The sequence below is a fragment of the Chroicocephalus ridibundus genome, chromosome 5, assembly GCF_963924245.1.
Source record: "Chroicocephalus ridibundus chromosome 5, bChrRid1.1, whole genome shotgun sequence".
NCBI classification, from domain to species: domain Eukaryota; kingdom Metazoa; phylum Chordata; class Aves; order Charadriiformes; family Laridae; genus Chroicocephalus; species Chroicocephalus ridibundus.
In genome coordinates, this window is record NC_086288.1 from 60,776,789 (window position 1) to 60,790,695 (window position 13,907).

A 13,907-nucleotide genomic window follows, 5' to 3' on the forward strand; every position below is an offset into this window, starting at 1 on the left:
ATAACCATGTCTTATTGATCTTTCTTTTTCTTGCCTAGTGAGTCTGGCCATTTGGGCTGCACAGACCTACCACTTTACTGGCAGCCCTTGAGTTAAAAATTTTTTCCCTGAGCTAGATCATACAATTTTCAATTCTCTCAAATCAGTGATGGAATTGCAGAGCTGCCAACACCTATGGGATGCAGGAGAATTCACAGCATACACAGTACAACCCAGCAGTACATTATTTGTATGCTTGCATCTATAGCCTGAACTAATAAGAATGCCAGGTCTTAAGTTGAACTGTCTCCCGTTTTCCAACTGACACTCCAAAGCATTTAATGGGTAGTATTATGGATACAAAAATGAGGTCCACGAACACTCTGCATGTTAATTAAAAAAAAAAAAAAAAAAACACCAACCAAAAAAGCCAAATATATTTATGTGTGTGTGTGTGCTTATCCACATCTATCTGGCCTCCTTGCCTAAGAAGGCACGTAGAGCCCACACATAAGATATGCTTAGTGTCCTGGTCTCAGTGGCCAGTCCAGCCCAAACCACAACATTCAGAAGTTAAGTTTTGCACAGACTAACCTGTATGTGCCCAGGTCTTTCATTGGATTAGAGTTACTACTGATCTTGTAACTATTTTTCCCCTGCAGTCTCAGTTAAGTTAAACAACTGTCTAAATACCACATCATGAGCTGCAATTTCGCAAAAAGAAATACCTAAAAGGAAAGTTATTATCATTAGCAAGCTCATTGAAATCTTTTTGTAAGAGAGCATGAAATTAGAGAAAAGATTAAGTATTTCTTACTTCAAGTGACTAAGCTGCAATAAGAAATTAACCTTGTTTCTGCCAACATTCATTGTGCTTCTTTCACATACCGGTATTTGTTTAAAAACCGTGACTGTTGGGTACACCAACAGTGCAATCCGGTATTTTTAGAGCTATTCCTAAGTATATCCAGAAATCTTGTGGTTAGCATGTGAAAGCACGTAATAATTACAGTAATTTCACTTAGAAAAAGATAGACTTCCCATCTCCTCAAAATTCTACCATACAGTACTATTGTGATTTGACATTTCATTTCTGTAAGTTATTTGAAGGCCCACAAATTTTTTCTTTTCCAGTTATAGACAGCATTAAGGAGTTGGATTTCAGAAGCATTCAGCATTCAGGTCTGAACAATCAGACTTCTTTAAAAAGGATTCAAGTTTGAAATGAGAAAAGACAAAGCACTATTTTTTTGTTGTTGCTAGACCTTCATTTGCATGTGTGCAGAATACCTAGTATTCCTCATTAATATCAGTTACAAGACATGTCAGCCTATGAATATTCAGAGGACTTCAGCAACAAGAAATTCACTGCAGTTATCCAGGGAGCTCAATATGAAATTAGAGACTGAACTACTTAAAACAGCTTAAAATATACAATTTCAAAATTGAAATTGCAATTTCCTCGCTTTCTGCACCATTTAGAAACAGAAAATTGGCTTTGTGCATTTTTTTTTAACTTGAAAAAGAGCTTTACCAAAAAGATAACACCCAAAGAAAATATTGTAATTTAAAATTATGTTCTGTGGGACGTCATCCTGATTTAAAAAGAAAAATAAGAAATCCTAAAATGGTTAACTTAACATTTGGGAAACAATACCTACAGAAATTGACTGAGTCCAGGCTTTCAGCTTAGAAGAGCTGAATGAAATCAACTGCAAGCAGGGCTGGGGGGGAGCGGGGGGGCGCAGCAGAGGGAGGGGGTACCAAACAAATGGAAAATTTGTTGTTTCTAATGTGGAAAAGAAAAGAATCCAGGATAGAAATCCAATTCCTCTCCCAGCCTTTAACTCCTTATTTTGCAACCACAAAATTTGTATTTTGCCACACTTTTTCACTACAACCCTCAAATGAAAAACGTGATGTTGGAGCCCTCCCGCCTCCCATTTACCATCAGAATACTCTTTCTCTTTCCAGTTGGCTGTAACATTCTCTGCAGTAGCCAGCATCTTCTACTGGTAGCTATAAATTATAACTGGAGGTATTTAGTTCTAAACAAAGTCATATCAAATAGCTTTTGCATAATTAGACTTCTTAAGGCATACATCCAAATAACCAAATAGCAATAAATCAAATAATTCAGTGATCCCCAAACTGAATTAGAACCAACTTTTTCATAAACTGAAGTTATTACACCCCTCCCTGAATCTTAATGTCATAATATAAAATTTAATTTTAATCACTAGCAATTGTTGCAAGTGTATATTATCTCTTTATTACTACAGAGTGAATGAGATCCATTTAATCTTCATTGTTATAATCAGAAGTCATTAACCTAAACCAGGAAGGTGTGAAATTAATGTTGCAACAGTCTCAAATTTCAGTATGTTTGCTCAGGGATTTTTTAATTTTTTTTTTTTTAAAGCAGCAGAGCATAGGTTAATTGCTTCAAGAGTTGAAGAATATATTTTCTCCAGATTACTCAACAATCTTTAAATTTATTGCTTTTAAACAAGGGTGTAAATTAATCCAGTTATTCAACTTTTGCCAGCAATTTCACAGTTTAGCATAACATTTGCAATTTAATTAAATGCTAATAAAATACATCACTCATATCACCTGCAGACCAGGATGTGGGTGGCTCAATTACTTCAGTGTTTACAGCTCACTGAGTTGTGAAGGGCAAATGGAAACTTTTTCACATTACTAAACAGTGGTTATTCGAGAACTAGCACCAGAGGAAGATATGAATGTTTTGTCTCATATTCCAAAAATGGAATAATAAACAGAGAGGCAGAATGGATATATCAGTATTCCCTTATGATAAAGGGAAAGAAAAAAAAAAAGCAACTCAACTCTGATTAATAATTAGGATGTCTTTTAAAAATGAGAGAGGTAGCATTTCAAGAAAAAGGAACCCTGATTTTTGTTGTGCTATTAATCAGTCCATGTCTGTAGAGATCTTAGTCTCTTATTTCTTCTCATTTTTATCTATATATTTTTAAGGCAACCTTTAGGTGGCTTGCTAGAATTATTAATTGCTTATTTTCTCCCACCATGTTGATTACTGCCTTTTTTTTAGTCATTAAAATATACAATAGCTCATCAAGGCCTACTGAAGTTCACAGGTATCCTTTGCTTTTTTCTCCAAGTTCCTCCTCCAGGTATGAGAAAAGTCTGTTCTACCCCAAAACATCTTTCATGTCCGCTGAACTAAGGAAAAAAGCAGTAAGGCTTCAGCGCAAGGTTCACACTTTCCCTATGTAATCATTCCTCTCTTGGACTGATGCTAATGCTTCAGTCTGCATTCATCATGGATATCCTGGGCATCAATTTATTCTCTATCTCTTTCAAAAGACAACATATTATCTTAAACAGCTACCACTTCAGAAAACTGACTTTAAGCATTCCTATTTTCCAGCTGCAAGGGCCAGATGTTGGCCATTGGTGTGTTAAGCATGGGACACCAGGACACCACAGGAAGAGTCTGAAACTGCTGCCAGGCAGTCTCTGCGGTCCTACTGCCCCTCTGATGGGGCACAAGCACAGCTGAAGGAGATGAAGAACATGTGGTGATGCAGTAGAAGATGAATGGCATCATCCTCATACTCAGTTGCTATTCAAGCGGCCAATGGCATGAAGTAACTTAAACAGATATGCTTTGAAGGGTTATCTGTGCTTTTCTGGTACATAGGACTTCTATAACATCAAGCCTGGGATCCAAGATTTGAGCACAACCAAGGTGGCTTTGCCTCCAGTTCTTTGTGCCAATGACTAGTGTACTTTGGTTCACTGTTGAAGAGCAGCTGTTGGCAAGACTTCCAAGACTTCTGGCAAGAACAGAGATTTGAACTTCTATCTACAGCTACAAGATAAGTACTTAATTACCTTATTTGTATACAGTTTGGGATCTACCTAAAACTTATCAGTTACCTTCTGTTGTTGATTCATCTGAGAATCCCAAACTTACTTCAAACAGTGCTGTCTACTGACTAGTTAATGCTGTATCTACCAGGCTATCATTTTAGCTGCTGTCTTCACTCAGCTTTAAAACCCATCTTGAACAATAAGCTACTTTTCTCTCTTTGATATTTTTCTCCTTGCTGTACTTTCTCCATCTGTATATTCTCTATTTGAACAAATTCATCAATCTCTCTTTTGATAAAAGCCCATTCTCAAGTACCATATATACTGCAGCATCTATAACAAATTGATAAGTAGATCAAAATTGCACTGGATTATGCCACAAGGAAATCCTAGGAAAGAAAACTATTTTTTTTTTTTCAGTCTTAAATATGATCATCTTTCATCTTGATATGATAAGAGGTTAAAACTTCATCTGATCCTGACCTAATAATCTCAGTGAAATTAAATAATATTCTAAACTAAGCAAGAGATGAAAGTGAGAACTACAAAACTTTAGAAGAATTGCATCTTCAGAATGGAAGTTTCTGACACAATTAGGGAGGGAAAAAAAATACATTGTCCTGGAAAGCAGCTCTTCCTGTGAAATTTGTGCTACAATCTTTAGTTATAATGCACTTTTACCCAATAATAGGGAAAACAAAGAAACCAGCACTAGTTAAGAGAAAGAATTAAAATATTTGTGGATTTTTTTTTTAAAGACAATGATATAAAAATGACTGTTTAACAGTAATTAACTAACAAGCATCACTTTGCAATATCTACTGCTCCCCCAGCTGATTTGGGTGCTGTAAATACTCTTCAGACTGATGGCAAAGCAACTAGAAAGAGACTAAAGAAACAGACACTGGAAAACTTAGAGGAAGACAGAGGCGAAAAAATATTTCATGTATGATCGCAGCTAAAAACATATATGTTGGACAGAGAAAGAGCGTGTATTTATTTCACAGATTAAGCATTCAGAAATGGGAAGCATTATATTAAGATAATGGAGACTAGAACAGAACATTGTAGGGGGAGCATTGTAAAAGAAACATAGAAACAAAACCAGAAGAAAGACGCTAAAGAGAGTAAACCAGCAAGATAGCATACAAAAAAAGACAAAATAAATATAAAGTGTTCTAAATTTGTTCTCAAATCCTGATAGTATTGATTTTGATTTATTATTTGTATTTTTACCTAGTCTGGTCAGTCATATCCAGGTTTTATTCTTTTTGTTTTCTATTCCTTCCCTTTCCCCTTGCTTTGTAACCAAACAAGTGCATGACCAAAATCTGACACTGTTACATACTTCTAATTTTGTGGAACAAGAAAAAAAAAAAAAAGTATTTTCCTTACAGGTTTTCACACGGTTTGTCAAAACTGGGAAGCATGGACTAGCATAATCAGATCTATTTTTAACAGAGACTAACCCTTTACACAGAGGAAAGAAGAATCAGACAAAATATTTCGCTAAGTATAGTGTCACCCATTATACTCCCCTTTTTTTTTAACTCCCACTGCATTTTTCAGCTTCCAGATTAAACTGTATTTGGAGGCACTGCATTATGCTGCACAAGTTTTGTCACCAACCATACACCATCTATGACATCCCATAATTCAGATGTTCATCCTAGCAACGTACATGAAAATGGATGACAAAGAACAGATAACAAAGGAGAAAGCCAAACACGTTGGAGGGTGATACTTCCCCATTTAGGAGCAAGTTCCAATAAGTAAACACATCAATCTGTAACAACTGCAACATTAGGAACAATAGATTGCAATAAACAAGTTGATTTTATTCCTTGTGTCATTATTAATGTAAACCATGATTCAGTCATTTTTTGACTAAATACTTGTAAAATAAATTATTTCTAAGAGCTTATTCCGATTGCATCATTCCAAAAAGCTTAGAGGACCATCAATATTGCATGAGCTTGACAGTGACTCATAAGATGCTCATACATATGTTTTCATTAGTTAATCAAGCTTATCACCAAGGAGAAAATATTAAAATATGATATAAGCTACAGTATGGCAAAGTCAAGGCACAGCAGAAAGTGTTATGGCTACGTATTCAAACATTTTAAGAAAGACTGGGTTCTTAACCACAAAAAAAAAAAAAGTGAGCAATCAGTAAGCGTAAAAAATTAAGACAAGGAGCAACGTTTTACCTTGAGGAGTTCTTATTGAAGTAGAGTCAATAAGCCTGAAGATAAAGCATGCAACACTTGCAAGGGAAATTTTATGGAGTGTTCTGTGTAGAGGTACAAATACATAATAATCTCTGAATAAGGTCAAACCAGGATATCTCTGTGACGTAAAAAAATTATGCCTCGCTAATCTCTTCAATACTTCAAATGAGTCAATAAAACAGTGGCACAGGGACAGGAAAGAGGCAATTAAACTAAAAAACACAGCCTTAGGGAGTCTTTAATATTTCAGATTAATCAGATGAGGATCAACTATTTAAATAATTGAGAAGAATTAGTTATCAATTCCAAGATTTTCACACAGAACACAACAGAACTTATGATTGAGAGTGTATCTGATGTTACTATAGCCTTACCTTAAGTTAAAATGTCCTATTTAGAAGTAGAAAGAGGCTAAAGTGAGTTTTGGGTTGTTTTTGGTTTTTTTTCCCCTTGTTAAAATCTCCAGGCATGAAGCCTCTGTGGTTGATCAGAATTTTCTTGAATTTATTGTTTTAAATTTTTGAAGTTACTGACCTGTTTTGCAATCAGCAATAATAAATCAGTTTTGTCTTAATAGATTTTCTGAAAATGAATGAGTGAGCAAATATCATTTTAAAAGCTACTGTAAAAATTATTACAAACAATCATAATTGAATAATAAAGGCCACAATATGATAATTACTTGATAAATCAATGTACTAACAAATTATTATTTTACATCCCAAAGTAACACAACACATTATTATTGGGGTCAACAGAAGAATGAATTACATAACATTAATTCAGTATCAGAAAACTGAAGCATTATTTTCCTTTAATCTAAAATCCCAGATGCTATTCTAGCCAGAATAGTAATCCTGACCTAAGTGGTAAAGGACCCAAATAGCCCTTCTGGACCTTTTGCTCGAGGGAGGTTTCCCAGAGCAAGCAGTGAAATCAATTTAGCTGGTCTTAAAGCACCAAAAATAGCTATTCCAGCTCAGCACTTCCTCCTCAAATTTCTGTTCAGGAGTGAGTATTCTCTTCTTGCTTTCCCTTATTCACTGCAACACTAAGCAAGTACAAGGACCTCACCTGGGGTGAGAAATAAACTACTCTTGCAGTCTAATACCTCATATTCCAGTAATCCTTCTTTAACCTTGATGGCAATTAATGACTTTCAGATGCCAGTTGTGAGGTTTCAGAGAGGTATTCAAGGTGCAACATAAATTGTGTGCTTATATTTCCATAGTTGGTTGTAACATGGAAGGCACTCACTCCCGTAAAAAAACCCAAACCCTAAATGAACTAGGCAATGCACTGCTGGAGCCCTGCCCTGACACACACAAGTTACAGGAGTTCCGAAATAACCTCGAGAGTTAATCAGATAGCAGCACTATTTATTTCTTCTCAGTAGCTTCCTGAATGTTGCAATAAATGCTACTGAGCAACGGTAGCTACAATAAGTGGCTACTGAGAGCTGTCTTGGTTTTGCACAGAAATAACAAACAAACAAACAAAATAGTCTAGGGAAGCAGACGCAGGACATCATTCATCTACATTTCAATTTGTCACAACATAAGATGTATTATTCTGGGTAAAGATCCCATTTTCACTGGGGTCTTGACTTCTACCACCCATTGCTGGTAAAAGCAGTACTTCAGTAAGCAGACTGTGTTGTAAAATGCTATTTCCTTAAGTTCATGTTCTCAGCTTTTACAGTAAGGATTCCTTGGTCTCATGAACCTTAGTGTCAGTAGTAAGTAATTCAAAGGTTTACAGGGACTATTGAGGGGGAAAAAGTATATGTTTAGGCAAGAAGAGGAAGGAGGGAGGCGGACATGATTTCTGGTCCAAAGAGCTTACAATTTAGATATTACATGTGACCTACCAAAACGGTTTCGCTTATGCAGCTGTACAATGCACAGCATGGACAAAGCACCGCTAATCCAGCCGCAGCGGGGCAGCTGCAGAGCTTCAGTTCTGCTAGAGCAGGCAATCCCAGTCACAGTTCACTTCCCAAGTGAAACAGCACATAAACAATTTTTCCAGCATAACAGATTCCATGGTAATGACTTTTGGCAGCACAGCTGCGTAGGTCAAACTCACCTACCTCTAACCGTACCGCACATAACCCTGTAACATTCAGTCACGGCGAGAAGTGCATGCAGATTAAAAAAAACTTGTAGAAAACAAAAGGAAACAGTGAAGGGATTAAAAAAGCAGAATAATACAGTAGAGTTCACATCAGACTTGCTACCCAGTCACTCAAATGTTATGCAGTTGTGACACAAAAGATGAGCCTTCCTTCCTAAAGGGTAGCTCTGAAGATGTTTTGCAGAGTATCTTCAAAGCAGGAGTTAGAATATTCAGTAAAATAAGAAATACATAGGAAATCAACTCCTAGACTCTTTTACTTCATTTTTCAAGTTGTAGGATATATAGTTGTTTTAGCTATTTTGTGCTTGCACAGTCTGTGATGCTTCTGACTTTGTAAGAAAACAAACAAAAAAAACATTCTAGACATTTTCTCAGAACATGAAATAGATACTTTTCTTTCTGATGTAAAAAACATCTAAGCTATGGAAAACATTTGGAGACTCAAAAGCCAGTATTTGAAACTGTTAGCTTTTCCTTAAAATCTGTTTGTTTGTTAGAAAAATAAAGAACTGTCAGAACAAGGACTTCTAAGCACAGTTTTAAAGGAATAATGTCTTTGGCAGTTTGTAACCCCCTAGTGAGCAAGCTTGGTTTTCAATTTTGTTAACAGATTGCTCATACATCCTTCAAAGGAGTAATATATACCTAAAAAACTTAGATTTCATTATGTTGATTACAATACTTGTCAGAGCCAAGAACCATTTATAGTAGTTTTCAGCAGAAATTGACAGTGGACTTACACTCCTGGTGGTTATAGAGTGAAGGTTTTGTTAAAAAGTACTTATTAGCACAAGTTTGCAGTGTAGTGTTTCTAGATATTTTCCAAATGAACATCCTTCCTGCTGGAAAACAGCCTGGACTGGAAACTTAAGATTGGCTGGCAGCAATATTTAGTTTTTTTAAATAAAAACAAATGAAAAAGATGACAAAACATGAAAAATTGCAGTGCCAACAAGTTTCGGGTGGAGCTTTGTCAAGTGAAACATTTAAGTGTATGTAGAAACACTTTAAAATTGTAAGATACAAACCACTCATATTTTCAGTACACATGACAAGCAGTGAAGCCTGTGAAACTGGTTGTGAAGCTTTGTGTGATAAACTGGTAAAAAGTTCAAAACAAACAAAAAGTTTTACTTCTTCACGCATTAGTTATGTTGTGGAACTCCTTGCCAAGAGACAATCACACCAATTAAAAAGTTACAAGACAAAGAAGAACAGGGAAAAATCCCTCCAGACATATTAAATGCAGAGAGGTGATGTGTTTTGACTTTAGAAGTCCCCAGGGTACACACCGTTTGGGACTGGAAGATCGGGGAAGTGCCAGTATCACATTTTTCAATGTTCTTTCACACCTTCCTTAACCACTGTTAAGCCCACTCACAAAGACTGGATTTAAAGTGAGCAGAAGCTTTGACACTAAGCCCTATAATACCCCCTACACTCCTAAATCAAAGAAAAGCTAAAACCAGGACTGCAAGACATATTTAATCATCCATTTCTACTAATTATGTGTTCACAATAGGCTGGTAAATGCTAAAGAAAAACTCAGAGGGAAAAATTGTGCCATTTCCTTTACTAACTTTGTAATAGGTTGCCCCAAGAAATAAGTGAGGAAAACTTTGAGAGATTATATTCAATTGGAAATCTGAGAATTATTGAGAGGAATTTGATCTATTCATCCTCCTGCTGAATATAGTAATAATGTACATCAAAAAGCCAATGCAGCTACTTTCAAAGTATAGATTCCTTTCATAAAGGAATCAAATAGCTTGATAACAGGCAGCACAAGAAGAAATAACTTGCATAATCTGAGTAAATCCTGAACTGCTGACAGACAGTTTAGAGACGTTATATTTTTTAGGTTTATTTGCAATTTTCTCTCTACAAATTTAATACCTGTGCTAAATTTACTAAAATGGGGTGGCATCTCATTTATCACTGTATTGGAACTCTTGATAATGTAAGCACTTTTATAACACCACATTATGCATCAAATAATAGGAACCGACAACGATTTTATTCACACCATCCTTAAATAAAAAATGAGAATGCAGTAAAAAACACGTTTCTTTTGAAATTCCTATAATAAACAGCTCTTTGTCCATGTTGCTAGTACAGAATAATTCAAAAAGCAATTTCAGAGATACTTGCAAGTCTGATTTCAAGAAACAGAAAAGATACATTTTAGTTACCTGAGAAAACTAGCATCCATTTGTGGAAAAGACAGATAACACTTGCAGTTAGGTAATATTTATAATTTGTCTAACCTTTTTAACTATTCCCTTATGCTTCCCACCAAATTTGCATATTTTTAGACGATCTCTTTTACTAGCTCCAAATTTCTTACAGAGCAGAACAGTGGGAGGACAGCCAGCTTCCACTTGGTTTATGACTTCGTCTTTCTAATCTGATCTTCTCCCTTGGTATTGTCTTTTGAAAAAAATATTCTGAAGGGTTAAGCAATTTTCAAAATACAAAAGCCTCCTCTCCTTATACTCAGGAGCAGATGTGCCAAGTCAAAAATAAGACTGAATGAAAACACACTAGCAATCTATAGGATAGTATTAAGACTGCCTAGCTTAGTTGTCATGACAAATTTGACATCTAAATTCAAGACACTAATTAGAGTCTCTACATTGCAAAAGAGCTGATTAAGTGGTTCACCGCTGCAAAAAGGGTAATGCCATTCCTCCCCCTCTTCTCACCGTGTGACCCTGCCTGCTCTCTGTTATTAGCTCCGGTACTTACCTGATTGCACAGTAAACTTATTTAACCATCAGCACAAAGGGGAGGAGGGAGAGGAGGAAAAAAAAAAAAAAATCACTTTCTATGCTGAGGTAGTTTTCTGCAGGTTACTGAATGGTGTTGTTTTAGCACATGAACAGTTAAGGAACAGAACTAGCAGAGAACAAGTGATGGGATTATATGGCCAGAAACAGAGGGGAAAGGAGGAACTGGTGCATGGTGAGCTGTCAGACGAGCCCTTAGCCATAGCACCTGGATATCGTAGCTCCTTGCAGCACAGGCAAAAAACCAATTGTCATGTTTGTGTTACCATTGATTCAGGTGGTCAGAATTCACTCTATGCATTTTATATAATGCAGTATAATATAGATAACAGATTCTCATCTCTTATTAAAGATAACAACTTACATTTTTTGACTATATGTTTAAAAAGACCCATTGAGGACATGTTTTACAGAAGTTTGAGCGGCAGATTCAGTAGAGAGGGTGGGTTCTGCAGAGATGCTTGGGTTCAGACAGGAGGGTTTATATTAGTATGTGACAGAGAGGGGACTTTTGGCATATACAGTGAAATGAGTCAGTTCAGTGACCACAAATACCTAAATAATCCCCTGAAAACAAGCGCAATAAACCCCACAAATAAAAGTATGCTGACATTCTATGGTATGTTGACACATATTCTTAACTTGAATTCCTTGCAAATACACATAAGAGAACAACTATCAAAATAAATGAAAATAAAAACTAACCATTACCTTATTAACCTGCTGGATTTCTTTCTATTATTTGGGATGATTTCTTTCCTTAGAATATTTTAGTATTGGCAATGTAGTGTTGAATTTTAGTTTTCTAAACTGTTTTTATTTTTACACATATATATACACACACATATACCTATATAAAAAATGAGATGTTTAATAGTATCTTGGAAAGTTCCATAATTTTGGAAACAAAAATATTCTTAAAATCTGTTACTTCTGAGTCTTCAGTGTTTCACCTGAAGCTGTTTTACAGGACAGTTTTATACTTACCACTTGAAATGCAAATTGTCAATAAAAATCCTTCAAAATCACACATTCAAAGAAAAACCATGGTGAAACAAATGGCTGAGCAGCAGTACTGCAAAGAAGATTTCTGATAACTCGATTGAACTATACATTGTACAAACTGTTCCTACTCTGTTGACTGTGATGAGCTGCAGGACAATCCTCCACTGGAGTACTCTGACAAGTTTTAGTCAAAGAGATACATATAAAATTAGACCAAGCTGCAAGTATGACAAGAAAATCAATAAGCTTAGAAACTGTGATCTAAGAGGAAGGGTTGAGCTTAGGGAGAGAAAAAGGAAGAAGATACATGGGAACAATATTCAAGTGTTTGAAATGATATTACACAAAGAATGAACAATACCAAGATTTACTGGTCTAAGGCAGTATGAGAAGTAATTGGTTTACCTTTTAATGAAGGACACTTGGGTTAGGTACTGGGAACCAACCCACAGTGTAAGCTATTAAATTAATCTAGCATAAAGAAAACACATAAACCAGGGAAAATGGTGAACTGCGAACATGGAAGATTATAAAAAAACCAGATATTATTCTTGGTACTCATCTGTATACATACTCCCCATCAGCCTTGAAATTAGAGTCTTATATGCCTTTTTTGACAGTGACTCCTCCAGCCACACACTTCTGATGTTCTAACGCCAAAGTATAGTTATACCTGAGAATTACTGCAAGAAAGTTGGAAGAATTGGGTTGGGGGTGTGGAAGTACATCTCGTTCTATATGTTAAAGAAATAGTATTCCTAGCTGGGTAGTAAAAGAGAAAGTCTAGATTCTTCTGATCTCATGTGGGAATCTAAGCTTTGTCTCCAATATATTAGAGAAATATATTGCAATGCACTATATTTTCCAATATATATTATGTCTTTGCTCTCTTCAAAAGAGAATCAATGAGCCACAACCATTTTTATTTATTCTTTATCATGCTGCTCTTCACAGGGACTGCTATTCTCTTCTTTTCAATTTCAGTGGCAAAGCAGACTTCAAGTTAAGTTTGACTGATGAAAAAACATTACATACATTTTTTCATAATAATAATGTATGTATATATATTCATTCTACAGTCATGCTGAGAGCAAGTAAGTTTCTGCTGTGAACCGTAGCTTAAAATAAAGCAACAGTTTTAATGACAACCAATAAGCACCAGCTTGTTTTCTCCAGAGAGACACAGGCTTCTCACCCTGGGAGAGAACAAGGAGTCACAAAAAAGTCAGTTCTTCCATTCTAGCCACAGGCTTTGCACTTGGGAATGGTGAATGTATGCAATAAAAGTCATTAGGTTAAATATTGGATAAAAGAGAAATCATGCAGGTAATAGATTCCCAAGTCTAAAGAAAGTTTGCATCTTGTTATAGGTTTTGCATTATTTCTATAGAATTCAATAAAACTTTGTAGCGCTCCATTTGTTTCATCCCAAGCTAGTCTGTAATTATTCATTAAAGGTAAAATAAAAATTAAATTTTAAGATCTCTGCAACTGTAAAAAATATTTATTCCTACTCTTCTTTATTTTCACATTCTTAAAGTTTAAAAGACTATATTGCTTCTGTAGACATTAATTTTTAATGAACAATGGATACATGTGCATTTGACCAAAAAATGTCAAATCTAAAGAGCAAGATTATTCTTAGCCATCTGTGGCTGTCCAAGAGGATTAAGTGGATTTATTCAGAAGAAAGGCACAGCTGTAGCTCCAATACCAGCTGAGCCAGGGGAAGACAGGGAGCCCAGAAGGAAGAGCGCCATTGCTCTTACCCAGCTACAAGCAGCATTGCCCTCGCATAAGAGTCTGCCAGTGGGTATGTGCCTTCTAACTTCTAACATAACATCTATATTTTCCTAAGCCTTTATGTAGCAGGACTGCTGTCTGATTTTTCCTAAGG

The 13,907-nt window shown here is 35.7% G+C and overlaps 1 protein-coding gene across 10 annotated transcripts in view; it reads right to left on the reverse strand.

Moving 5' to 3' along the window:
* The window catches only part of KCNIP4 (potassium voltage-gated channel interacting protein 4), a 453,265-nt gene that overhangs the window by 154,685 nt on the left and 284,673 nt on the right, over positions 1-13,907 (reverse strand). The window contains exon 1 of one of the 10 annotated variants that reach the window (XM_063335361.1): positions 6,057-6,142. The exons of 8 other annotated variants lie outside the window; for them this stretch is intronic. The gene's annotated coding sequence lies outside the window, so the exon portion shown is untranslated. Of the gene's footprint in view, positions 1-6,056; positions 6,143-13,907 lie in introns of those variants that run through there. One more of the 10 variants, XM_063335360.1, reaches the window with a different exon arrangement.